At 44.3% G+C, this 24279-nt stretch overlaps 1 protein-coding gene across 5 annotated transcripts in view; it reads right to left on the bottom strand.

Moving 5' to 3' along the window:
- The window catches only part of GMDS (GDP-mannose 4,6-dehydratase), a 397493-nt gene that overhangs the window by 295280 nt on the left and 77934 nt on the right, over positions 1–24279 (bottom strand). The gene's annotated exons all lie outside the window — the stretch shown is intronic.

The following is a 24279-nucleotide window of genomic DNA, read 5'->3' as shown; positions in this document are numbered from 1 at the left end:
CCTTTTCTCAAGTGAAACAGAACAGATCTGTTGACAACAGCAATGTTTGCAAGCCATGATATGCACAGACTGTCTATGGAAACACTTAAACTACATATTCTTTAATAAACATGTTCATAGATTCTGCAGCTCCTTCTTCAAAAATACCACTTCCAAAAAGGGCAACTAACCTCTATCACAGCATTTTCTTCTGAGAACAAACTTCTCTCCTTCCACAAATGAAATTGGGAAGGCAATAAAAAAAAAAATCAAAATTAAACTTGACATACAAATTTCCACATCTAAGTTGTGCCCAAATCCAACATCTGCTCTGGGCTTTAAATATAGATATACCTAAGAATATAGGATGATTGTGTGCTCCAAAATAGCAGCAGGCAAGCTTCACTAGCTCAGAGAAAAGTGCATCTCTTGATACTCTTGAGCACCTTTTTTTAGCACTGCTAGACAGGGAAAACACATTATGTGATGAGTAGGAGTCTAATTGCTCCAGCGTTTTAACTTAGCCTACATAGATATAACTTGTTGCATTGTATTGTTTTCTGTGGACAATGAGATAAAGAGGTTCCTAAGCTATATTAGGAAAGCTCATTACAAATTAATAGGCAAGCCAGGCTATACCCCATCAAAGGGAAAAGGGAATAATTTGCTGCTTTCTAACAGGTACTAAAAGTCATAAAGCCCAGAACAATACCTGCTAACCACTGAAACATGTCCTCGAGCAAGCCCTCTTTGTTCAGTACCTGTTTCACCTCTCTTTGTGGGGCACAGCCCTCTGTATGTGCAGCATCATAGTCCAGGATGGACCCCTGAATGCTGCTCCATCCTTGCAACACCACACAAAGCTCATCACAGTCCCAGCCACATTCCAAGCCTCTACCAAAATTCTGCATCCTCCTAGAAAACTTGAAAGTGGAACACAAAGTACCTACAGGTCCTATTTTATAGTCCAAATTTATGACAGTGTCCTTTTGTCCTCTCAATATCTGCAGAGCCTCTTGGGTTTCCAGTTCTTTATACATGTATCACTTTTCTTTACTCAATGTACAGACACATTGCCTTGGTTGACATATACTCAGATCTTAAGTAGACACTCCTAGAGGTTAGAAATTTTGGCTGCAGCCATTCTCACAATGCCATGGTAAGCTGGCAACCACCACAGTACTTGTGTCTGGCACACTGGTAACACCAACTCTCACATACATTAACCTGGGAATCTGAAGAACAAATGGACATGTAGGACTGGAAAGTCTGAAAGCTTCAGTAAGGACAAGAGTGATGAAAAGTGGATGCAGGCTATGATGTCGGGCAAGTTTTGCTTTATTTCAAGATGCTGGAAAAGTATTTCAGGTGCAACTTGAAAATCAAAATGTTATTTTTTTCCCCCTGCATTCTCTGCTTTCCTGAAGCACTAAAGTAATGGCCACTGATGCTGAGGCAGAAAAGAGCCAGGCAGTGGTGCCACGGCACACAGTGCTCATAGGATGAGCCTGGGAAAGCCAAAAGGAGTTTTACCCCCTGCCTCATCACTTGTTGGACCAGCCCCAAGGACTGCCCAAGCAAACTGCCCATGCTACTGACAGGAGGCACAGTAAGGAAGCAGCACATGCATAAGGCAGCTTTGTGATATTAGTGCAAAAAGCCCAGGAGAAATCACATAAGAAGTTACTTCAAGAAATATTAAAGAAGGAGCTTTGTCATAAAGTTCTTGGAAGATTTCTGACACTGAAGTAATTCCTGTATTTTAAGCAGTAAACCACTTTATAACTGTGGCTGTATCCACAGCACATGGTACAGGACACTTATTTTGTGTGCTTGGCTGTAATCTGCAACACATTCTACAACTGCTTGGGGAAAAATAACTGCTTAACACTTATTTGAAGGCAGGTCTGTACTCTGAAGTATTAGAAAGTTGTGGGGGTTTATGGTTTCTAGAACACACGAAGAAAACACTGTCAGAAGTTTCACCTTTTTTTCTGTTCCCACAAAAAGAGAAAAGAAGGAAAAGCAAAGCACATTCCCAGAGGGGCTGCATGTGAGCGGCAGCGGTGAAAGCCACCGCGGTGATCCAGATGGAAAACGCATATGGGTCTCCATACTGCTCCTACAAGCTTTGGACTTGTTGAAGATGGGTAGGCAGAACTTAAGGAATTTGGCACCTGTGTGACCAGAGTCTGTAAAGTAAGTAATTTGGCTACACTACGGCGATGAGGAATGCCAAATGCGCTGGGTGCGCACACATATGGCTTCTTCTTACGCTCTGTATGTTGTACGTGGTGTCTAAGGGGTCCAAATACTAGAGGAAATAAGTGCTTATCTGTCAAAGAGTCAGGAAAGCAGAACAACAAAGGTGGAAGGGATTAAAAAATTCTTTTGCTGTCCTACCCCCAGCTGAGAAGATCTTGGCGTTTCCTCTGGTTCCCAGCTGCTCCTGGTGTATTTGGCTTTAATCAGGTGCAGGGCAGGAACTCAACATCCTGTTGCCTTGTTCTGATTAGGAGGAGTCAAATTCGACAAATTGGCAGATTTCTTCATTTAGTGTTCCTTATTTGATGAATCATTTGTTTTAAAGTCTTTGGAAAGGGCCATGACAGAGGCAGTGGACCGAGCTTGTGGCTCTTTCACAGTCTATTTATAACCTCTGTTCTGAAGAGTTTCAGCAGAATGCAGCTTCTCCTCCTTTAGTACACAGAAAGAACTACCCTGCTATGGGAGTAGCAGAAAGGAGCATCTGTAATCACCAACATGCTAATCAAAACAGACAGAAATGTGGTTTAGAGGACATATCTTTGAGGTCAATGATCTCTTTAATGTCTGTTCTAAACAACTCCAATTCAAACTTGTAAGCAATTTAAGATATTCCTACTACCAGCCTTGTAAACCTCACTTCACATCATAAAGTTGTGTTCCCTATCCTTGCATTTCACTCCTTTCTTACAAAGACTTTGCAGCCATAATTTAGCTGCTCAAGCACAGCTTGGTTTTCCGTGCTGTTAGCAGCAGCAAACCTGCAACACCAAACATCTAACTTTTGGGGATAGTCACTAAATCAGTTGATATGGTTAAAGACACCACAAAAGCCGTTAAAAGGAGGAGTATCCTTTTGCCCAAGGCAAGACAGTTGCATCTCTAACTGAAATACACTCAGAAATATACTTAGGGAAGTGGTACAGAATATAAACAATATGATCACCTAAAAATATTTTACTTCCATCAGCAGTGCAAATAACAAAGATGACAAAGGAATACATGTTTTACTACCACTCATTTTTACTTCTCCACTCCTCCTGCTTGAACCTGAGAGAAGCCAGCCAAAGAAAGGATCCAAGCACAGGATCCTCTCCTGCCTCTTTCTGCTTTTCATTCTTTCACTTCAAAAACATAAAAAAGTAAGATGCTGACTAGACCAGAAGTGTCTTAGATTTAGGAATAAACATTCAAAATCAGCTTTATCACTTACAGAAGAACCTCCCTAGGGAGAACTGACATTCATTAAGGGAAGTCTGGAAATCACGTATATCCAGGTTTGACTCAGATACTAATCAGTTTGAGTTCACTACAAAGGAAAAAGTTGCTGGAAAGATCTACTATATGTGTTAACCCAAATTCATTTGAGCATTGGAAGTCAGCTACATCGTCCTTTGTTTTCAGTTAGTATCTCCTCCCAGTTACAAGCTGCTGTCTAATCTTATCATAAATCATGTTCCATGATTTGTGGCTCAGACCATCTGCCACATGGAAGTCTAGCTCTTAGGTTTGCTAACAAGACCTCAAGCATGAAATGCAATACCGTACAATAAAAAGCAGAGAGAAAGACATTCCTGAAGGGTGAAGAAAAGACAAAAGGGCACATGTGTTTCCTTTGGTGGTATCTTGATGGACTCCAAAACAAAACCAGCCCTGCTTCTGCACAAAAGTCTGCACTACCTGCAGCCAAGTAACGACCTCACCAGTAACTTATCCACACCAACCACCTGGCTGTACATACATGTCCTTTCCAAATCACACATACAGAAGCCGAATCATTGTCACTCGAGAAAGCTGACACAGATTTCACCATATACAGGCTGGTCACAAGACAACTCCAGTGAAAACAAAAGCATTTACCAATTGCCTGTTGAGACATTCCATAGGATAAACTGGGGCTGAAAACCTAAAGAAACCCACAACAAATCCACAAACCAAAACAGGAAAACTACTCAATAGAGTTAAAAAGTTTTCATTTCATCTCTGGTTAGTGAAATACTGCATCTGTCATTCAAGAAAAAATACTTGCAACATAACTTCTATCCAATTAAGTCAATAACGCTACAAATGGGTATCTGTGAAACTGGCACCACTTCCACAAGTGATCTGCGACACTTCTAGGAAAGCCAAGCAGGAACAGCTCACAGAGAGCAATTTTCTGTTAAACTTAAATCAAATAAAAAAGCAATATGTAAGCAAAAAGTAAACCCATGGACATACACATGTGTACAGGAAGATGCATTTGAAGTGTCAAGGGAAATGTTGTAGAAATACCTGACTATATGCTCGTGATTATATACCGAAGAGGCATATACCTATAATTTTGTGCCATGCTTAATATACACAGACAACTTGAGGTCACAAAGGGTTTGTATGAAGGAATTAGAAATCTATAGGGCAAAGCTCTGCCCAAAAGAAAGAACTGTCCTTTGAGAGCTGCGTGAACACATCCCACTCGGTTGCTCCCTAGAGCTCAATTCCATAACAGGCTACCAAAAGGCACATCACGCTCAACCAAGCTTTCATTTGTACTTCATAATCAGAAAATGTGACACGTTTCCAAATTTAATCAGCAAAGAAAAAATTTATTCTTCATTTCCAAAGATATCTCATGTTGCTGCACTGCACAGGGAGTCGACTAAACAATGCACTGCACCAGCGTGGGACAAAAGGTCATTTGGAAGGGATGTGCCTTTAAGGGCTTACAAAGGCTTCATCCTTGCTCCTGGATTGAAAGGAAGCATATCTCAGTAAAGGAAGGATGCCCACTTTAAATAAGGAAATGAGTTTGCAGGATGTACACATGCTGCTTTCTATTAATGATAAGCAGTCTTCAGAAAGACCAATAGACTCTTTCAGCCTTGGCAGAGGTTGTCTGCTTGTGGATTACCTGTGAAGAACTATAAAATAAACAGACTGCAAATAAATGTCCTCTACCCTCCTTTTAAATTGATTTATGTATATATAATGTGGGTCAACAAACACTGATTATTGTGCTCTGCAGTGAGAGATATAATTACTGAGTGATGAATATCCATCCAGGACAGAGACAAGAGCAGCACTTTGAGGCAACAAGAACAACTGGCTGCAGTACTTGACAATTTCTTCTGCAAGCTACTCCTCACAGCTAGAGAGACCAGCCAGATTTCAGATCTTCCAAGGATTTACAGATTTTTCTCTCTCTGCTTAATAAACCATCCCAAGGTGATTATTGTTTTCCATTTAAATCTGCATTTCCTTTAAACATGTAACAAAAACCAGATTCTGCATTGCTCTGATCACAAATAAAAATAGAAGATATAGACTGTTTTCTGTAGTCTCATTTCACTCCTCTGTGAGTACGTGTTATCTGACTGCTGAAGCTCAAGAGAATGCATTATTATGCATATAGACAAATCACTTGAAGACTGGAAAAGGCAGATAAGTAAGTTCAGAACTCATTCATAAGGATGGAATTAGTTTAAAATATACACATTCATGTGTTTTTTAAACTAATGTGTAACTCCATTTGTACAGATATACAGATGCAGGTACAAGGGTTAAGCTCAAAAGGAGCTCATCACCTAAAAAAACTCCCAGTTAATGCACACAATCAAGTTTCTCATTGCCCTTCAATCCTTCCAGGATTCAGAGTTCCCAAACACTGTTGCTATTAGTATACCTTCATAGAGCATTCTGGGGTTCAAAGGATTGCTTTTTCCCCTTCTTCCTTAGAGTCCTTGTGAAGACCACAAATTTCTGCCTGGTTCAAAGGACTAAGTGGACACTACACAGTCTTGGCTCAAAACTGATGGAGAGAGGTTCTTCTACCCCAGTTTGGACCATCACATCCAACTGGGCCTTAGTCTCAGTGGTGCTTACTTTCTTGTCAGAACGGTACTCAGCATACCCAAGCTCAGAGCCAAGAAAACAGGACACCACATCCAAGAGGAACATCAACGAACCTCATTAAAACCTCTGGTGGTGGCCAGGCCTGTTTTGGATCACAAAATACACCCCTATGCTATCTGAAATGAGTTTGGTTTCAAAGTAATGATTTTGACTAGGTGATCCCCAGCTAACCATTCTAAAGCCTACTATTTGTTTTTGTTTTGCCAGTTGAACATGAGCCAGCAGTGTGCTCAGGTGGTTAAGAGAGCCAACAGCATCCTGGCCTCCAGCAGGAATGGTGTGGATAGTAGGAGAAGACAAGCCATCAATCCCCTATACTCAGCACTGGTAAGGCTGCACCTTGAATACTGGGTTCAGTTTTGCAACCCTCACTACAAGAAAGGGAGTTCTACACAGCAAGACTGATTGCCCATTGGAACCAGCTGCTTGGGGAGGTCATAGAGTCACTGTCCCTGGAGATGTTTAAGAGGAGGCTGGATGATGCACTTAGTGACATGGTTTAGTTAATTAAAAGGGTTAGGTGATAGGTTGGACTTGATGATTCTTATAGGTCTTTTCCAACCTGGTTAATTCTGTGTGACTTTGCACGTGAAGAAGGACAGTGAGTTACTGGAGTGTGTCCAGAGAAGGGCAACGAAGCTAGTGAAGGGTCTGCAGGATAAACCTTGCAAGGAGTGCCTAGGGAAACTGGGATTGTTTAGTCTGGAGAAAAGGAGGCTGAGGGGAGACTTTTTTGCTCCCTACAATTACCTGAACGGAGGCTGTACTAAGGTGGGTTTTGGTCTTTTCTACCTAGCATTGAGGTACAGGATGGGATGAAATGGCCTCAAGTTGCACAAGGGGAGGTTTAAATTGGACAAAATTTACTTACTGAAAGAGTGATCAGGCATTGCAACAGGCTGCCAGGGGAGTGGTGGCATCACCATCCTTGGAGGTGTTCAAAGAATGTGTAGACATGGCACTTCAGGGACTGGTTCAATGGCCGTGGTGACGTCAGGTTGACAGTTGGACTCAACAATCTTAGAGGTCTTTTCCAACTGAAACAATTCTATGAATCTATGACTCTGTTGCAACATCTCAAAGCATCTGTCTCTAAAGAGTGAAAGCCTCATTACATGAAAATGATTTGCTCAGCTAGCCTTGGAGGTATCAGCTTTGCCATTATATTCAGGTGTTGGATGTTTATTATTCAGCTGTAAGAATTCACTGTTAGCCTGGAACTTGGCATAATCCCCATTTCTAAGGAATGTGCCGAAAGCCAGGGCTGTATATTGCATTACATCAGTTTTGTTTTGGGTTTTTTTCAAAGAAATAATTACTAGGATAAAGCTCTTCTGGGTGCTTGTGTAATTCCAACATAAACAATTTTCTTTACAAGTGTCTCTAGGTATTTATGGGAGAGAGGGAAAGAGGGAAATTAAAACTGACCAAGCAATTCCATTTATAAATATAACTTTCTGTATGTATTTTTTTTTTTCAATCAGGCATTTGTAAGGACTTTCAGCAGCAGACTTTACACACACGCACGGCAACCAAATGAATATGGATAGACCACAGAGGTCCCAAGAGCTGTTACTGTCTATTGGGTCAATAACATGCAAACTGAGAAGGATTTACCAGCTGGACCATAATGGTTCCTCAGGAGCCATTACTTCCCAATGGGTAAATAATACATGTTTTCTAAACTATCACCATGCCAAAATATGTGTTTGCCCTTCAGGCTGTAAAGGTTCCAAATAAACCAGTAGGATTTATCAGATAAATAATACGTTTACAGAAGCAAAATACTTGTTTAACTAAACAAATAACACACTTAAAAAGTGGATGGAAAGATGAATAGTGATGCCCCTAAGTATGTACGTATTTAGAAGCAATGAGCAAGAAGGAAAGGGACTTAGAGTAGCTAAAACAAAAATAAGTTAGCTGCACTTTGGCCACAACAACCCCATGCAGAGATACAGGCTGGGGTCGGAGTGGCTGGAGAGCAGCCAGACAGAAAGGGATCTGGGGGTGCTGACTGATACCCACCTGAACATGAGCCAGCAGTGTGCCCAGGTGGCCAAGAGAGCCAGTGGCATCCTGGCCTGCATCAGGAATGGTGTGGCCAGCAGGAGCAGGGAGGGCATTCTGCCCCTGTACTCTGCACTGGTTAGACCACACCTTGAGTCCTGTGTTCAGTTCTGGGCCCCCCAGTTTAGGAGGGACATTGAGATGCTTGAGCGTGTCCAGAGAAGGGCGACAAGGCTGGGGAGAGGCCTTGAGCACAGCCCTACGAGGAGAGGCTGAGGGAAAACACAGGAGTCCAGGCCACTGGATGCAGGGAGTGCTACAGCCTCTCGCTTGCTGCTGAAGGGGAGGGGGAGAACGATTGCACCAGGTGTGAGCAGGTGAACTTCCTTCTCACCTTGGTGGCGGAACTGAAAGATGAAGTGGCCGAGCTGAAGGACGAAGTGTCCAGGCTCAGGTCAATAAGGGAGAATGAAAGGGAGCTGGATCTGTGGGTGCAGGCTCTGCAGATCCCCCCTGCTAAGGAATCTGCCCCTGGAAACAGTGAGGGATGGGTGCAGATCCCTGTCAGGGGAAGTAAGGGAAATCATCCCCGGCCCTCTCCTTCTCCTCCTCTGCCCTTGCGCAACAAGTATGAGGCGCTGCATGCAGAGGGTACAGAGGGTGAGAGCGATGAGGATCACCCCACTGAGACATTGCCTAGGGTGGAGCAGTCACCACCAACTGTGGTGACTAGCTCCACAAAAAACAAGAAAAAGAGAAGAGTTGTAGTTGTCGGGGACTCCATCTTGAGGGGGACAGAGGGACCCATTTGTCGTCCCGACCCGTCTCACAGGGAGGTCTGCTCCCTTCCTGGTGCCCGGGTTAGGGACATCACCAGGAGACTCCCAAACCTAATCCAGCCCTCTGATTATTACCCCTTGTTGGTAATACAGGCTGGCAGCGATGAAATTGAAAAGAAGGGGACCAGGGCAATTAAAAAGGAATTTAAAGCCCTGGGGAAATTGATAGATGGGGCGGGAGCGCAGGTGGTGTTCTGCTCAGTTCCCTCTGTGGCAAGGGAGTTCACAGAGAGGAATAGCAGAACCTACGATATCAACAAATGGCTGAAGGGATGGTGTGAGCGGCGGCGTTTTGGGTTTTTTGATCATGGGGGAACTTTTACTGCGCCGGACCTGCTGGCTTGTGATGGGGTGCAGTTATCTAGGAAGGGCAGGAGAGTCCTGGCACTGGAGTTGGCAGGGCTCATTAGGCGGGCTTTAAACTAGGTCTGAAGGGGGTGGGTGAGGAAATTACTCTCTCTGAGAAGGAGAGAGATGGAAGGAAACTAAGGACAATTGAATCGAGAGCCCAGCTGAAGTGTATCTACACCAATGCACGCAGCTTGGGTAACAAACAGGAGGAATTGGAAGTCCTGGTCCACCAGGGGGACTACGATGTAGTTGCCATTTCAGAAACTTGGTGGGACGACAGACATGACTGGGCTGTTATACTGGAGGGATATAACCTTTTCAGGAGAGATAGGCAAGGGAGAAGAGGAGGAGGGGTGGCCCTGTATATTAGAGAGTCACTCCATGCCATTGAGCTAGAAGTGAGGGATGAAGGGGTAGAGACCCTGTGGATTAAAATCAGAGGTAGGACTAATAAATCTGACATCCTGGTTGGAGTCTGTTACAGACCACCCAACCAGGATGAGGGAACAGATGAGATATTTTACAAACAGTTGGAGGCTGTCTCAAGATCTTCAGATCTTGTCCTTGTGGGTGACTTTAACCTGCCAGATATCTGCTGGGAACTTAATTCAGCAGAGAGGAGGCAGTCCAGGAGATTTCTGGAGTGCATGGAGGACAGCTTCATGACCCAACTGTTAAACGAGCCTACTAGGGGTCAAGCTCAGCTTGACCTGCTGCTCTCCAACAGAGAAGGGCTGGTAGGAGATGTGATAGTGGGAGGCTGCCTAGGGTGTAGCGACCACGAGTTAGTGGAGTTTTCAATATACAGGGAGGTAGGGAGGCACCTCAACAAAACCTACACCTTGGACTTTAGGAGGGCAAACTTCAATTTGCTCAAGGAACTTATTTCCAATGTCCCCTGGGCAGCAGTTCTTGAGAACAAAGGGGTCCAGGATGGTTGGACTTACTTTAAACAGGAGCTCTTGAAGGCACAGGAACTGGCAGTTCCCACATGCCGAAAGATGAGCCGCAGGGGGAGGCGACCAGCCTGGATGAGCAAAGAGCTCCTGAAGGAAGTGGGGGAGAAAAAGAGGGTGTATCGCCTCTGGAAGGAGGGGAAGGCTTCTCCTGATGTGTTTAAGGAGGTAGCCAGACTATGTAGGAGAAAAATTAGAGAGGCTAAGGCTCAGCTAGAACTTAGGCTGGCCACTTCCGTGAAATTTAACAAAAAACACTTTTATAAATTTATCAATGCTAAAAGGAAGGGCAAGAAGACCCTCCACTCCTTACTGGACCAGGAGGGGAACACTATAACTGATGATGAAGCAAAGGCAGAGGTCCTGAATGCCTTCTTTGCCTCAGTTTTCAACAGTAAGGAGAGAGGAGGAGGAGGCAAATGGCCTCTTAAACTGGGGGATGGGGTCGGGGAGCAGTGTGTTCCCCTGGAAATTCATGAGGAATTAGTTCAGGACCTGCTGAGCCATCTGGACACCCACAAGTCCATGGGACCAGATGGGATCCATCCCAGGGTGCTGAGAGAGCTGGCAGCTGAGCTGGCCAAGCCACTCTCCATCATTTTCCAGCAGTCCTGGCTCACCGGAGAGGTTCCAGGAGACTGGAAAATGGCCAACGTGGTCCCCATCCACAAGAAGGGTCGGATGGAGGAACCTGGGAACTACAGACCCGTCAGCCTGACCTCAGTGCCAGGGAAACTGATGGAGCAGGTTCTCTTGGGGCCAATAACTGCGCACCTGAGGGATGGCAAAGATCTCAGGTCCAGCCAGCATGGGTTTAGGAAGGGCAGATCCTGCCTTTCTAACCTGATCTCCTTCTATGATCAGGTGACCCGCTTGGTGGATGTGGGGAGGCCTGTGGATGTGGTCTATCTGGACTTCAGCAAGGCCTTTGACACTGTCCCCCACAGCAAACTGCTGGCTAAGCTGTCAACCCGCGGCTTGGATGGTAACACTCTGTGCTGGGTTAGGAACTGGCTGGAGGGCCGGACCCAGAGAGTGGTGGTGAATGGTGCCACATCCAGCTGGCGGCCAGTCACTAGTGGTGTCCCTCAGGGATCAGTGCTGGGCCCCATCCTCTTTAACATCTTCATAGATGATCTGGATGAGGGCATCGAGTCAGTCATCAGCAAGTTTGCAGATGACACTAAGCTGGGGGCAGATGTGACTGAGTTGGAGGGCAGAAGGGCTCTGCAGCGGGACCTTGACCGCCTGCACAGATGGGCAGAGGCCAATGGGATGGGGTTCAATAGCTCAAAGTGCAGGGTGCTGCACTTTGGCCACAACAACCCCATGCAGAGATACAGGCTGGGGTCGGAGTGGCTGGAGAGCAGCCAGACAGAGAGGGATCTGGGGGTACTGATTGATACCCGCCTGAACATGAGCCAGCAGTGTGCCCAGGTGGCCAAGAGAGCCAGTGGCATCCTGGCTTGTATCAGGAGTGGTGTGGTCAGCAGGAGCAGGGAGGTCATTCTGCCCCTGTACTCTGCACTGGTCAGACCACACCTCGAGTACTGTGTTCAGTTCTGGGCCCCCCAGTTTAGGAAGGACACTGAGATGCTTGAGCGTGTCCAGAGAAGGGCGACGAGGCTGGTGAGAGGCCTTGAGCACAAGCCCTACGAGGAGAGGCTTAGGGAGCTGGGGTTGTTTAGCCTGGAGAAGAGGAGGCTCAGGGGTGACCTTATTGCTGTCTACAACTACCTGAGGGGTGGTTGTGGCCAGGAGGAGGTTGCTCTCTTCTCTCAGGTGGCCAGCTCCAGAACAAGAGGACACAGCCTCAGGCTGCGCCAGGGGAAATTTCGGCTCGAGGTGAGGAGAAAGTTCTTCACTGAGAGAGTCATTGGACACTGGAATGGGCTGCCCGGGGAGGTGGTGGAGTCGCCGTCCCTGGGGCAGTTCAAGGCAAGGTTGGATGTGGCACTTGGTGCCATGGTCTAGCCTTGGGCACTGTGGTAAAGGGTTGGACTTGATGATCTGTGAGGTCTCTTCCAACCTTGGTGATACTGTGATACTGTGATACTGTGATACTGTGAGCTGGGATTGGTTAGCCTGGAGAAGAGGAGGCTCAGGGGAGACCTTATTGCTGTCTACAACTACCTGAGGGGAGGCTGTGGCCAGGAGGAGGTTGCTCTCTTCTCTCAGGTGGCCAGCACCAGAACGAGAGGACACAGCCTCAGGCTGCACCAGGGGAAATTTAGGCTGGAGGTGAGGAGAAAGTTCTTCATTGAGAGAGTCACTGGACACTGGAATGGGCTGCCCGGGGAGGTGGTGGAGTCACCATCCCTGGAGCTGTTCAAGGCAGGACTGGACGTGGCACTTGGTGCCATGGTCTAGCCTTGAGCTCTGTGGTAAAGGGTTGGACTTGATGATCTGTGAGGTCTCTTCCAACCTTGGTGATACTGTGAGATACAGGGGTTTTTCCCACCTTTCTGTATATGTTTGCAGACAGCTGCCTGAAATACCCATGAAAAAAAGAAACAAACCCACATTCAGACAATCAAAGTAACAGCTACTCAAAGTGAGTTCCGACCAAAAGTGGCTACAAATGTAATTTTTCAGTCTCTGTGTGCTCCTTACACCTCAAGATCATACTTATTCAAAAGTCTCTATCAAGAAAGTCACTCACAGCAAGGAGCCTCCTCTGTAAAGTTCCCTTCAGAGAATACAGTTAGAAATACTCCATGATCTGCATTCTCATGTAAACTTGTATTTTTTCCCCTTTCCAGCATGGAAAGTAGAGGCTTTTCTGGATAGACTCCTCTTTGAAGTCTCTGGAGCTGTCCAGACAGTTACAACATCCCTTTTCAAGAGGTCTGCATTCCATGGGAAATCCTGTTATTAAGCCATTCTCCTAACCATGTTCTAGGACACTGTTCTCACATTATGGCTATTTTCTATGCACTATGATGTCCTCACACTTTCCTCCCACCTTTGGAGGGATTGGAGGGAAGCACTGATCCAAAGCCTAAGAATTAACCCAGTGATGCTGAGAAATACTGAATAGCAATCTCAAGTATGCTTCAAGAAAAGACTGGATGAGGCACTTAGTGCCATGGTCTGGTTGAGTGGCTAGGGCTGGGTGCTAGGTTGGACTGGATGATCTTGGAGGTCTCTTCCAACCTGGTTGATTCTATGATTCTAAGGGGAGATAATGCAGAGAGCACCAAAGAAGAAGGAACTACAACAAAACACAAAAGGGAAGAAGCTGATGACAAAGACAAAGGCAAAGGAGGAAAGATGAAAGGATTAAAGAGGGTAAAAAAAACCCAAACAAAAGCCAAAAAAAAAAAACCCCACCCCAACGACCACCACCAAACTGTCCTGAATTTCAGACCCAGAGATTCTGCAGAGAAACAGAAGCCTCAGGAACTGTGAGAAGTGTTAAACAACAAGCAAAACCATCGAGTTCAAGAAGCACCACGCTCAAGAAGTACTGCAACAGCTCACCTCTGCTTTGAATGTGCATTTTCTGGGGGCATTTAAATGCAGAGGTAGTTCTGTTTATTTTACACTGTGCATTTGTTAGTACCTGGTGGTAGGAACTAAAGAATGCTCCTTTATCTCATGTAGGGACACTCTGATCTAGTAATGGCATTACTGGCAAATCTTAATTAGAATTAACCAGAGGACAAACAAGTGGCTTTGAGGCCAATGGAAAAAAAAAAATCACCCAACATTTAAATTTAATAAAAACTGAAATAGTAGCAATGACCAAAACCCACAATGTGGCCTGGGAGAGGTGCTGTGCTGGAAGACTCTGTAAGGAGCACAGGTGCTCCAGCCTCAGGAGCCTCCCCTACCCCTAGGAGAGCTCTAGCTTGAACCAGAAGCAGTGGTTGGCATACATTCAGTGTTATTTTTGTCCTGCAGCCCAGGTAAACCTTCACAGTTGGGTGAGGAGGGGACAGACGCTGAAGCAAGCCAAATACTTGAACAAGACCTACATTTAGTCACAGCCACAAAATCATTCTTCTGTTCCCTTCAGCTGTTTGGAAAGCACTTCAAGGGGAAGGCAGTGAAGCTGTATCACTGATTTTCTCAGAAAGGATCCTACTGAATCAAGAATTCCTTCTGCATCTGCAGGAATGACAAAACAAAGGAGGCTCTCCAAAGGGCACTTCACAACCCTTTGTTTCTTGAATTATTCTTAATACAAAAGACTTGGGCAAATGATCACTAGGTCATTTTCCTAGATGCAAAGGAAGTTCAATATCCAGTCTCAGCATCCTTCAGCAACATCCAAATCTCAGCACAGCCACTCAACAGAATGGGAAAGAGGATGCAGTCACTATGTTGGTTTTTGTAACTTTAATGGCTTCTTTACACTGGAGGCCAAAGTTTTAGCAGCTAAAATTATTCATGGTTTATAATAAACTACACCTCTGTAATGCATTGGGGGGACTATACCACTTGCTTAATCTGTCCTGCAAAAAGAAAGATGAGACTGGTGTGTTCTGAAAGCTTTCTAACAAGAATTGGAATGGGTGCACTGTTGGGTGTAAAAAAATTCAGCTTCATCTCCACCTCCTACAAGCAGTCAATAACTAAAATCAGTAAGGCAAGATTAAAAGAGAAAAATAACATTTTCTGTCTGGGGGGAAAAAAAAAAAAAAAAAAAGAAGCATTAAGCTTTTCTGGACAGCTCTTAAGTTAAGGTGTTAACCTAGGTGGACTGATGATCTAAGCATTTCTCTCCAGACGAATCTACCAATCCTCAGCAGGCAGAACTGAGTACAGTCAATGGAAATGGGGCTGCCCTGCTGGAAGGCAGCTCTTTGGAGAAAGACTTTGGGACCTGGTGGACAGCAATGTGCCCTTGTGGCCAACAGAGCCAATGGCATCCTGGAGTGCATCAGGAAAAGTGTGGCCGGCAGGTCTAGGGAGGTGTTTCCCCCCTCGACTCTGCCCTGGTGAGAACACACCTGGAACACTGTGCCCAGTTTTGGGCTCCCCAGTTCAAGAGAGACAGGAACCTGCTGGAAAGAGTGCAGCAGAGAGCCACGAGGATGACTGAGGGACTTGAGCATCTCCCCTACAAAAAGAAACTGAGGCACCTGGGCCTGTTTAGTCTGGAAAAGAGAAGACTGAGAGGAGATCTGATCAATGTATACAAATATTTGACGGGTGAGTGTCAAGTGGATGGAGCCAATTTCTTTTCACTGGTCAGCAGCAATAAGACAAGGAGCAATAGCTACAAATTGGAACAGAGAAGGGTTTACCTCAACATGAGGAGAAACTTCTTTACAGTGAGGGTGACACAGCACTGGAACAGGCTGCCCAGAGAGGTTGTGGAGTCTCCTTCTCTGGAGGCTTTCAAAACCTGCCTGGATGCATTCTTGTGCAAACTACTCTAGGGGATCCTGCCTTGGCAGGGAGGTTAGACTCATGATCTCTGGAGGTCCCTTCCAACCTCTAAGGTTCTGTGAACCTTAATGAAGACTAAAACTGTACTAGGAAATCTTTGAAGAACAGCCTCCTGCTTGTGTTCCAAGGTGCAGGAATTCAGCATTAGTTTCAAAATCAGAATGAATCCACTAGGGAAAAAGTGCTAAGATTTACTCTCAGATTTAATTCTTCCCAGTTATTATCTAACGTATCGCAAAGGATGAGATGATAACATCAGGCTCTAACTTTAAAGTATGTCACAATTATCAGGCAGAAAGGAGTCACAGCTATGTTCCACAATTGGCAAACAATCCTGTATTTGCAGTCTATAGAGCAGGGAGACAGAAAAGATGGACCTAGATTATTTGACTCGATGATCTTAAATCTCTTTTCCAATGAGTCTGTTATTTCCTGGATCCAAAGGTCACTTATTCAAAGCTCAGGGCTCACCAAGGTGTGCCACTATAATTTCTTTTTCTAGTGTCATGATTCAAGGCATACCAACCTGCTATCAGGTTGATGTTGATAACCCTGTGAAGTCTTTCAAATCAACCAGACACAGCAAAGACTTCTATAGAACTGCTGATTTCTAGAGCAGCTCCAGAGGTTGTCTGATCACATCGACTGCTGGAGTTATGCCATGCCAGCAGCCAGACAGGGGATGTTGGGAGGATAAAATCCACCAACACTTTGAGAAGCTAAACTGGGCCAAATAACCTATACTGTAGCAATGTTTTGGGAGGTTTCCAGCAGCAATTTGCCTTCAGAAGTAACAGCTTTCAAGTAAGAGGTATTACAACAGTCGGAGATGCCTGTGCTCTTTTTTAGGGCACAGGTTGTATGGCACTGCATCCAGCAAAGTATTTCCATTGTAGAGCTAGAAATTCATCCTGCCTGTCCAGCCTTAGTCACCATTAGCCTCAGTCACTGCTTCAAGCTGTTGTAAGCACATTCTTCACATCTTATAGAATACAAAGTCTATAAAGAATCAGATCAAATTGTTCTGGTAAGATCCTTTGATTCATATAAAATGAGTATTTTAGAAGGCTTTTTGGAGAAACTTCTGGATCTAAGATGTTAAAAGAATGTTATTTATTACACTTGCAAGGAAATGGATCAAATAATCAGTACTACAATTACAGTTTTCCACTCTTCCATATTTCTTATTAATTTCTCTGCTTAAGGAAAGGAATGAAAACAGAGTCTGGGAACAGAACTCATTTGCACAAGTTCAAAGGCTGATATATAACTCATTAACAGGACTTGTCATACTTCTGTCAAAGTAACCACAGTAAATTCTTTCTGGACTTCACTTGTGTCCCATGCAAATGCTGGAATTCTGAACAAGTTAAATGTTTAACACTCCCTCCTCCTGCTCTGTCCCCAGAAAAAGCCTTCTGGTGACTGAATTTCCTCACGTAGAAAGGTGGTTTTGGAAAGTCATCATAAACCTGTTCCAGAAGGAGCCATGAATCACAGCCTGAGACCTAGCTTTGCCATCAGACAAGCAAACAGAAAGCATTCAAGAGACTGCAACACCATGAGATTCAAAAGCTTCTCAGTGGTGCAGGGTTAATCTTCTCCTGGAATGCCTGTGGTCTGCAAGGAGAAGTGTGATACTGTAGTGTGCCAAAACCCATCAGTTTGCCAGAGGACTTCACCCAACTGAGAGACATGAAAGCCTGAGGAGCTTCAGAGGAATACTAGAGCCAAACATGGCCTCATTCCTGCCCTGGTGATTGGTCTTGGCAGAAGGGCTTTTTGCTCCAACCACTTTTCTCCTTCAATGATTAATCTCCAGAGGACTGGTGAAGTTTGTAAGTGCCACATCACATTTCTGAGCTCCAGGCCAGTCTGAAGCTGCCCCTCAAAAATATGAATCTATTTTAATTTTCTATATACACAGAGAATACAATTAATCAGAAATAGAAGTACAGAAGTAGACTAAGCATCCTTTAAAGGTCCCTTTCCAACCCAAACCAATCTATGATTCCACAACACTTTTACCTCAAAGCTCATGGGAAACTATCTCCAGACTTCAACTAGCCCCATTACACAAAGTCAGTCTTGTCACAAGCTCTACCTCAGTTCTGCAGCACAGAGTGCATGTACTGGGAACCAGCTGCTGGGTGACCGGCCACGAGCCGGGCAGCTCCAGCTGAGTGAAGTGGTTACCCACATCCCTTGCTACTGACAGTGCTGTGATAAGCTGGCCAGGCTGGTGAAAGCCAGCAAAAGAACCAGGGCTGAGACTTTCAGGAATGAATGTGGGAGTTGTTTGGTGGAAGCAACCTGAAGGTCTCTCTCAACCTCCTCCCACTGTTTCCAACTCACTCATCCCCGGTTAGTGCTGGCATACACTTGCTCTTCCTGCAGCAGAACTGATGCCTTGATAAGTCAAAGCAATATCCTGTATGTATGGGAAATAAGCCCACAAAATCTTGCTAAACCATCTCCCATACTGCAGCATTTTGTATTCTACAAGTCAAAACACAGCTGTTTGGGGTTTTTTTTCTGCCTATTTTTGTTAACAAAAAGATTTCTTTGGATTAATTTCCCCTAAGCACTTTTGGAAGTCAACTTGTTAATTACACCCAGGTATCACATAGACATGTAAAATAAAACCCCACTATTCCTCCTTTCACAAATCCTATGTTTCAGGAATATCTCCATAAGGTGTACTTTGTAAAAATAAATTACCAATAAAAAAGATGCCACTTAAGTGGTTTACACAGTTTTATAAACAGATTACATAAGGCACTCTATCATCTCAATGCAACAAGGTAAAATTCCAGTTCATTTAGAGAAAGCACATTCCAACCTCTCTCTGTCACAGAAATGATTACCTGCACAACAAAGCTGGAAGTTTGCTGTGCTGAAGATATACACTGGCTCTGAGTATTTTTCTTCCTCAATGCTCTGGTTTTGGTGTCTCTGCAGTTCTAACACTCAACCTTGTTGAGTTGGTCAGGGCTAGAGGACTACAGCTAAATCTCTGGCTGCTGTGCCAGCAGAGGAGATTGGAAAACCTGGTTGATCCTATGATCCTATGAATGTGAAATGTGCCCTCTACGCAGTATCTGGCAAAATAAGCCTTCCTACTGCCAATGCCACCCTTCTCTGACAGCCTAGGCCAAGCCAATTCCCTGTCCATTCTGACAAGATCAGGGTTTAGTGCTGCAATAATTGCAGAAGAAATGTGTAGTGAACACAGTCCAAGCATGGCAGAACAAGGATTTCAGTCTGTTTTCCCAGGGCACCTTTATGACATGAAACTGTTACAGCTCTAAACGTATTCACAGAATCACAGAAACATTCCAGTTGGAAAAGATCCCCAGGATCACCAGATCCAATCGTTATCCTGACTCTACAAAGTTCACTCTTAAATCATGTCCTCAAGTACCACATCCAAACGACTTTTAAACACACCCAGTGCTGGTGAATCAACCATTTCCCTGGGCAGTCCATTCCAATGCCTGACCACTCTTGCTGGGAAAAAATGTTTCCTAATGTCCAGTCTAAACCTCCCCAGTGGCAGCTTAAGGGCATCCCCCCTTGTTCTGTCTCCAACTACCTGTGAGAAGAGACCAGCATCAACCTCTCCACAATGTCCTTTCAGGTAGCTGTAGACAGCAATAAGGTCTCCCCTCAGCCTTCTCTTTTTCAAACTGAACAGCCTCAGCTCCTTCAGTCACTCCTCATAAGATTTATTCTCCAGGCTCTTCACCAGTTTCATTGCTCTCCTCTGCACTCACTCCAGCACCTCCACATCCTTCTTGCAATGAGGTGCCCAAACCTGAACACAATACTCAAAGTGTGGCCTCACCAGGTGCAATTTCTTTCATGAAGAGCGTGCAGAGACTGCACAAAAGCAATGAAGATCTACCCAGACAGGGATACTTCTAACAAGCTATGTGCCAGAATCAGGACATAACTCTTGGGATGTCCACAGGGATTGGAATTAAGATTTGGAGAAATTAGATATCTAGGCTTGCTCTTAATGAACAGATCCAATCAGCCAGGTTACCTGCAAACTGCAATTTCAAAGCTACGACATCAGTAAACTAAAACATCTGAAAAACTCCCTTTGAAAATTATCTCCCTGAGTTGTCTCTTCTATATCTTCAGTAAAAAGGGGCACACAATGGAAAAGGAGCAAAAGAAAGATCATTCAGTCCACATACCAAACACAACATAAAGTGAACACAATTATTCTGTCACCTGGTGAACTGCATCCTCTCTCCAGGTATCATTTTTGTACATAATTTCCTAACTTCACACTTTATTTCTGATTTTGATCTATTTTTTAATTTCATTTTTATGCAATGAGTTTCTTATAAATGTGACCCTTTGGGCCAAATGAGGAAAAATGAGGATATCAGCAACACTGAGATCTCACTGCAGGTATGTTCGATTCACTCCAGATAGAGTAAACTCACAGTCCACGCTCTTGCTGTTTCTTAAGCCCAACAATTAATGATTAAACTCTTTTGTTACACTCTTACTCCTTCATGTAGAACTAAGGGCATGTGCATGGTGATGTATAAAATCTCCACTGCATCAGTATTTTACAGGTTGGAAAGGAATTGTAAGACTGTGAAAGCAGGACCTACTTCTATCACATCAACCACAGCTTGTCCAGGTGTGTTTTGAGTATCTCCAAGGACGCAGTATCTGTGTAAGACTGATAAATCTTGTTTTGTGTCTCTTCTAGAGCTAAAGATGCAAAGTTAGCTCCAAAGGAAAGGTGAAATGCCTACCTACAAAATGCAACACTACCAGCAGTGATGCCAGGGTCGGTGACAAAAGAACAGCAACTGACTTTGCAGTCTAATGAACATCAAAGCTTTTGGTCCTCTGACAACATAGAATCATAGAATCATAGAATCAACCAGGTTGGAAGAGACCTCCAAGATCATCCAGTCCAACCTAGCACCCAGCCCTAACCAATCAACTAGACCATGGCACTAAGTGCCTCATCCAGTCTTTTCTTGAAGACCCCCAGGGACTGTGCCTCCACCACCTCCCTGGGCAGCCCATTCCAATGGGAAATCACTCTCTCTGTGAAGAACTTCTTCCTAATATCCAGCCTATACCTACCCTGGCACAACTTGAGACTGTGTCTGTCAGATGTCTAATAAATATTATTTCCCAAATCCAATCTCAGCTGAAAAGGCTACAAAGGCAATTGTTTCAAGCCATTGTCCACAGCAATAAAGTGATGCCAAGAAGGAGAGAGGGAAAAAAAAACCCCAAACCACACTTAATTTTTTTTTTCATTACTCATCAGAAAACAGGCTGAAGGTTAATAATGCTGTTACAGCCTATCATAATTACCTACTTCATTATTTACATCTAGCTCCCAGATTCTCCAGGCTATTCACATGCCTAACTTCCATGGAAATAGAGTTATTTTTACAAACCTGGTCCCAAACTTCCTCCCAAAACTGAGTCTTAGCTGCTTGGAAACCACACCTTCTCTCACTGTACCATCAGCGTGCTCTTGTTCATACCAAAGCCCACGCTTGCCCTGTCTCAAGCTGCTCCATGTGCTCCACTGGAAGCTTTTGTTTTCAGCTGTCCTTTGGCAGACACCAATCATTTATGACAGCAGTGTTTCCATATTTGCATTCTGCTCAAGGCTGTGGGGGAGCCTGTGTGTGTTTGCTTCTCTCAACTTCACCCTAATACATAGTTGAGGATTTTAGCAACACTGAAGACAGAAAAGCCAGGAGGGTTGCCAATGTTCTTAAAATCTTAAACCACAGCCACTTTAGAAAGGCTACACTGCCTGCAGAATTTTAAGTAGCAGCAACAAGATATGACCAGGTGGGTTCCAGATCAGAACTGTAGATTTGCTGACCCTATGGAAGTCTGTTTTCGCTGAGCTTTAAAACTTCCCGATACTGCCACTTGCACAGAATTCACAAGTTGAAGTATTTAATCAAATCATAAAAATAGTTTCCAAAAACCTTATCAAATCAAGCCCAACCTCAAGCATCAAAACTAATTGCCAGGTGACAATATACCCCAACCAGCATGGCTGCTGAAATCAGAATGACTGTATTGAAGGAGGAAGATCTGGTGACAATCCAGATTTATCAGAAGCAAATTAGCTTCTGTATACCTCTCCTCACCTGGAAGACAACTGCTATTCCACTCTTGCTATTCCTAACTCAGGCTGTTTGAACCACTGTCCTGAAACATTCAAACCTTAAAGAGGTCCTGAAACATTCAAACCCTTCCTTAGGACTAACGGAAAAGCAGAAGCAATATCTCTTAGTAGGACCTTACCATCACATCATGTCAGCATCCCTTGATATGATTATGAGGGATCATTTGATGATCTGGAGATAAAACCAGAGCAACGTGCACACCACCACATCTATTTTTTCATGGCCACACACAATTTCTGTTGTCCTTGAGTCATGAAGCAAGCACTTTCTTTCTGTACTCTCTTAATAATAATGCAGATTCAGCCTCCACTTTCCCAGAAGCTGATTGCCACTGTTCTGCAGGAATTTCAGCATCACCACCATCTAACACCCTCCTCAGATCACTGGTGGGCAACACAGGACACAGAGAGAGGTGAGAGATGTGGAGATCATTATTGTCCTGATGTGGCAGTCAGAGCCCTTTGATAATAGAATCATAGAATCAACCAGGTTGGAAGAGACCTCCAACATCATCCAGTCCAACCTAGCACCCAGCCCTAGCCACTCAGCTAGACCATGGCACTAAGTGCCTCATCCAGGCTTTTCTTGAACACCTCCAGGGATGGTGCCTCCACCACCTCCCTGGGCAGCCCATTCCAATGGGCAATCACTCTCTCTGTGAAGAATTTCCTCCTGACACCCAATCTTGAAGGTCTTTTCCTAACTGGTTGATTCTGTGAAAACGCAGACGCTGACTGCATTAAAGCTGCCAAGGAAGGAGCAAGAGTCTGCTCTTCCCAAATTCTTCTCAGGTGCTGTCCCAATGCAAAGGCTCTTTTGCATTTTCTTTTTATTATCTGCAGAGTTGTTGATGTAAACCTCCCCAAACAATTACTGTTGCCGAGAAAGCAGCAGCGTGACATGAGTGAAAAGGATTTCCCTGCTTACACTCCACTATCTGTAATCTCCTTCAGTAATTAAAACCCTGCAGTTTACAGTTAATGCCAGTAATCTCAAAATAAGGATGAGTGACTATCTCATTTAAGATAAAAGAATTTCCTGCTGGAAAAATACATGCAAATAAATGAGTCACAGCCCTGAAATTATCAGGTTTAGTGCTGAAAAGAAAACATTTGCTGGATACAACAGTATCAGGCTGTCACTTCACAGTGACCCCTAATTCCTGTGCAGTTCAACTTCGTCTCGCTGCAGGGAGATGCTTTTCCAGCAAACTCCAACATGGATTGTCAGTGTTGCACCCAAAGCATGAGAAACATTTCCCCTCCCTTTGCAAGGGAAATCCCAGATGGAATGCTCTGTGAGGGGATGAAAACAAAAGTAAAATTAAAATCAGCCTTGTATCAACCTTTTGGTTCTGATCCACGCATCAGTTACTGGCGAGGCGTGCTGCAGAGTAGGAATGGCTTGGGCTTGTTATGATTGGAAAGACTCCAAGGATGTTAAAAAAAATAATAATTTAAAAATGAAAGAGATTCCAAAGTGCTCTGAATGTGTAACGAAAGCGATATCGAAGTCACACCCCAGATCACTGCCTGTATGCAGCTGAAGTTGGCCAGGATCCATATAAAAATATACATCTCCTATCTCCCTGCTCTCAAATTTGCTCTGCTCAGCTCAAAACTGGTGCTTTTATTCTTATAACCTGAGCAATGTTATCATAGCACAGCGAGAACACTTTGTAGGAACTCCACATAGGCGTATTTGCAAAAGCATCCTCCCTTTTCCACACCCACAGAGACATTATTGAATTATACTTCTACTCTAGCACCACTTGATATGGTTAGAAAATGCAAATTCAAGAGATAGAGAGCAGAATACAAAGCCTTTTTTTTTTTTTAATGGAACATTTGCAGACAGCAGAACCTGCAGCTCTCAATATCACAGAATCACAGAACTTAAAAGAGTGATTTGCCATTGGAATGGGCTGCCCAGGGAGGTGGTGGAGGCACCATCCCTGAAGGTCTTCAAGAAAAGACTGGATGAGGCACTTAGTGCCATGGTCTGGTTGACTGGATAGGGCTGGGTGCTAGGTTGGACTGGATGATCTTGGAGGTCTCTTCCTACCTGGTTGATTCTATGATTTTAGAGGTTGGAAGAGATTCCTGGTTGAGATTTCCAGTCACATTACCTTTTGGAAACTCACCTAGTAAAGAAAGAAGTGAAGACAAAACAGCAGCTCCAAATAAAGTAAATCCAAACAAATAAGCCATGTATAAGCTCGTGTTGCATCAGAGCCTTTCATGGGTTTCTGTGTGCTGATAGCTTATTTCCAGCTAATTTGAGCACACTCAAATCATACAAAGGTGGTATGCAGCAATTAAGAAATGCACCTGAAGTTCAAGGAGGTCTTTTATAAGGAAGACTTACAAAAGAAAGTACATTAAAGGGTAG

This window comes from Pogoniulus pusillus, chromosome 21, assembly GCF_015220805.1.
Source record: "Pogoniulus pusillus isolate bPogPus1 chromosome 21, bPogPus1.pri, whole genome shotgun sequence".
NCBI classification, from domain to species: Eukaryota; Metazoa; Chordata; class Aves; order Piciformes; family Lybiidae; genus Pogoniulus; species Pogoniulus pusillus.
The sequence above is the reverse complement of the archived record's forward strand: the minus strand, read 5'-3'. Positions and strand labels throughout refer to the sequence as shown.